This window comes from Chrysochloris asiatica, unplaced genomic scaffold (assembly GCF_000296735.1).
Source record: "Chrysochloris asiatica unplaced genomic scaffold, ChrAsi1.0 scaffold00105, whole genome shotgun sequence".
Taxonomy (NCBI): Eukaryota; Metazoa; Chordata; class Mammalia; order Afrosoricida; family Chrysochloridae; genus Chrysochloris; species Chrysochloris asiatica.
In genome coordinates, this window is record NW_006408623.1 from 10,586,340 (window position 1) to 10,590,711 (window position 4,372).

The following is a 4,372-nucleotide window of genomic DNA, read 5'->3' on the forward strand; positions in this document are numbered from 1 at the left end:
CCCTTGGCCGTGCCGCTGTCACAGAGGAAAGTTGCGGCCAGCAGCAGAGCCCAGCACGTCGCGACCGTCCAGTTCATCTTCGTGGTGCAGAAGCTGTGGGAAGAGGGGATTGCAGAACAGGCTCAGGGCTTGGGGACAGAGGGACCTGGGGTGGCGCTGCGGGTTCATGCGCCAGACTACAGACCCGTTTGAACTGCAAGGTCGGCAGTTCAAGCTCATCAGCTGCTCCTCAGAAACCCTATACAGGGTCGCTATGGGTCGGAACCGACTCGACGGCACATAACAACAACATGTTTGCGGGGGAGGAGGAGGAGGAAGGAGTCTCAGCTTCTAGAAAGATGGAGGAAGAGGGCTGGACTAGGGCATCGGAGACACAGCCGTGGGGCAAGGGGTCCAGCGTTTGGGGGCAGGGACTCAGCAGGGAGTAAGGGAGGCGTCCCAGGTTTTATGGGGATCAATGAGGGCAAAATTTATATGGAGAGGGAGCCCCAGCTTCTGGAAGGTGTTTGGGTTGGGGTGGAGTGGGAGGAGCTTCGACCTGACCATCAGACACCGGGTCTGGAAGGGAAGGATGGCGGTGGGAGGGCTTAGCATGGAGAGGGAGGGTGTCGCAGAATAGGGAGGGGGTTAACCCTGCAGACAGATTCAGGCCTGGGGAGGACGTTCCCCGCTGAACCGAAGGGTCTGCTCAGGTCTCTGAGGGTCAGCGCACACGAGGCCACTCTGAGGCCGAGGGAACGCAAGTGTCTTCTGGTTACAGATGATGGGGGAGGGGCTGTATTTGGCGGACGAGGTCTCAGACTCGCCCGGACTCTCGGCATCCTAGCTGTCCGTCTTCGGAGGCCACAGGGCCGGGCAGCACGAAGGTTGTAAGGCTAGAGCCGGAGGTTCGTGCCTTGTGGGTGTCGCGGAAGACTTGCAGCTGGTGACACCAAACCGGCCCCACCCGGGCGCTGTACGCCCCTCCCCCGCCAGGCCCGAACCAGGAGATGGTCCTTTCCCCTTCCCCCCGCCCCATGCTCTTCCTCCACCCCATCCGCCTGCTTAGCAGCCCTTGCGGGGTCGGAGATCTGGACCCCTCCAACACAGGCTCTCGACGCAGAGGTCTGGGTGATAGATGTGCTTCCCGGACCCCACCGATCCCTGCACGGCACCTCCATCCCCCGGGCCCGCACGGCGCTTGCCCGCATCCCTTTGCCTTGGTCTTACCCTCCACGGGCTCGGTGAGAACAGCTGGCCCGCTAGGCCGCTCCTGGAGCCGCGGCCGAAGGGGAAAATACCTCCGAGCCCGGATCCGCTGCTCCGGGAGCTTGCGTGAAGCCTCGCCCAAAGATTGGGGGCGGGCAGACGCGGAGTCTCATCCCCCGGGAAACCAACGCGCAGGGAGGAGATGCCGACAGGCTCAGAGGGGGGCACAGCCCCTCTCACTTCTCTGCTCCCCTTACCTCCACGAATCTCATCTGGTCCTCCACCCTCCTCTTTCACCAATCTCCATCTTATCTTCCCCCTTCACACTTCTGTCTTGAGTCTGGCCATATCCCTCCCTTCCACACCCTGTCTCCCCACCTGCATGCATCTAACCTGCCTCTGTACCCTTCCCTTGGTGACTCCATCCTTCTTCCATTCCTTTAATGGGAGCACAGCCCCCCACTTTCTCCCCATCTTCCTCTCTCCCCATACTCTCCGCCACTCCAGTCTCAAGGCCCTGGGCTCTGTCCAGCTCAGCTCTTCAGGAAGGGGACTCAGAGGCTAAAACTTGTTACCCTGCTGAGAAGACTCTGAGGCCCACTTCTTGAAATGATGCTATCCTGGCTTCCAAGGTGGGCTTCACCCCAAGTACCCTACTATGGACCCAGCCTTCTCAGCCTAATTTTAGAAGGTGTCCAGAAACCGCCTCAAATTGTGTCTGTAACTTTTTTGAGCTTTTATCTGATTCTCCTGACCCCAAAAGGCTATCTCATTTCCCGTCTTGGTTTAAAATGCCACCAGGGCCAATTGTGCCCCGACTCCACATGTGCTGGCCAGAGTCACTGATGATGTCCTGCCAAGTTCTCAGCTGAGGTGGCTTGGACACTGCATCTGGTGTCTTTATAGCTTGAGTGCTGGGACCGCTGGTGACATCTGTCCCCCCAAAGCTGAGCACTGACAGCATCCCCGGGATGTTCAGGGAGCATTTGATGAATGAAGGAACGAACACATACACATGCTTGTGTCTTAAAGGGAGGGATTCTAGGCCACTTAGAGGAAAACATTCTGGAAAATAAAACACTTAAATTGTAAGTACAGTTGAGAAGTGGTGAGAAAGCCATCTTTGTACTTTACACGTCTTTCTAGAGATAAGACTGGACAAAAGGTTCTATGAATCTTGGCATGTAAGGGTTGGAAAGTGACACCTGGCTCCAGAGAGCAGCCTGAGCAGCTCCATTGAGTTCCCCTCCCTCCTGACATCTGAAATAAAAAGGCACAAATCTAACAATGAGAATGGGAGGCCATCAAGAGACAGAAGCTGAAATGTAGAGGGGTGTTGTAGTCCCCTAGTCCTGCCTTAACAGAATTTCACAAGTGCGGGGCTTTAAAGAAATTCATTTTCTCACAGTTCAAGAGGCAAGATGTCCAAATTAGGTGGTGGCTCTAGGAGGAGGTCCTTCCTTGTCTGTTTCCGCTTCTCGTGGTGGTGGTGGTAGTGCTGTTGAGTCATTTCCGATTCATAGCGACCCTGTGTAGGGTTTCTGAGGAGCAGCTGGTGAGTTTGAATAGCTGACCTTGTGACCTTGTGGTCTGCAGTCCAGTGCTGACCCTACAGCACCACAGTGGACAATCATTTGTTGTAGCCAAGTACTCACATCATGTGTTTCTCCCCCCGTGGGTTTCTGTGTCTACTCTACTTTTTATTACTCAGCAGTGAATAGGTTTAGGATCCATACCTACACTGGTATGATCCTGTTAATGTAACAAAAGAACAGGGTTATAGCCACAGGTACAGAAGCAAGGACTGCAACACATATTTTGGGTGAGAAATCTATGACAAGGTGTGTAGGCTGCCGAAGCACAGAAGAAGACCCTCTCTTGGCTCAGGGGAGGGGCTGTGGATTAGACAGAGCAGCCTGGCCACAAGATCTGCCTGCCATTGGACGATGGATAGCCGTGAGAAGATGGGATGGAGGTGAGATGGTTATCAGAGGTTTACCTCTTCCTGGTCCCATACAGTTCCTCACCTCAGGGAAGGGAAGAAGGGTTCTCTTAAGAAATTGGAATGAAAGACGACCCCTCACACTGCCTGTTGGGGTCTGCAGTGGTTAGTAGTTGCTTTGGCCACACAGCATTCATTACTCCTTGCTCTGATCCAATCATATTCTGTCCTCGGGGTATAATCCCTCTTTTATGGTCAGCCCCTAGGGTCTACCTGAGACTGACCCCTCCCCTGGCTTTTCGAGGGGACAAGCCAGCCGTATGTTTTTTTCCAGGACATGGAGGCCTGCTCTTCAACTCAGGTCCAGACTGACTTTGCTGCTGTTTATGGAAGCTGAGAATAGAGCCAGCACAGATGGGGCAGGAATGAGAAAGACAAAGAGGTAATTCCTGATTACTCAGTTTGATCCTCTGAATCAGGATTGCCAAAGTGAATGTCTTAAACCTTCTGGTTTATGAGAGCTTGAGCCTGTTGGATTTGTGCTTTCTGTCACTTGCAGTTAGAAAGGCCCCTTCCCAGTGGTTGGTTCCATGTCCACTCATTCTAGAGGAATATTCAGTCAGTGAAGTTGAGATGAAGGAATAAACAGACTCCGAGAAAGAACATTCAAAACAAAAAACATAATTGCAAGATCAAACCTAACCCAACCCAACCCTAATCCAACCCAACCCAACCCAACCCAACCCTAATCCAACCCAACCCAACCCAACCCTAACCCAACCCTAACCCAACCCAACCCTAACCCAATCCAACCCTAACCCAACCCAACCCAACCCTAACCCAACCCACTGCCATTGAGTCAATTCTGACTCGTTGGGACCCGATAGGATAGAGTGCAACTGATTTGTAGGGTTTCTGAAGCTGTAAATCTTTATTGGAGAAGACTGTTTCATCGTTCTTCTGAAAACAAACAAAACAAAACACAAAAGACCAAACCAACAACCTTACTCACAAAGACAGAAATAGATTAAAAATCAAAGAATGGAAAAATTATATCAAGCTAATGACAATAAAAAATGAGCAGATGTGGCAATTTTAATCTTTGATAAAATGGACTTTAAGACAAACATCAGCATAAGAGACAAAGAAGGACATTCTATCATGATTAAGGGGTCAAGTGAATAAAAGGTCATAATCATAATATATATTTGTGCCCCAATGAAAGAGCCTCAAGATGCATAA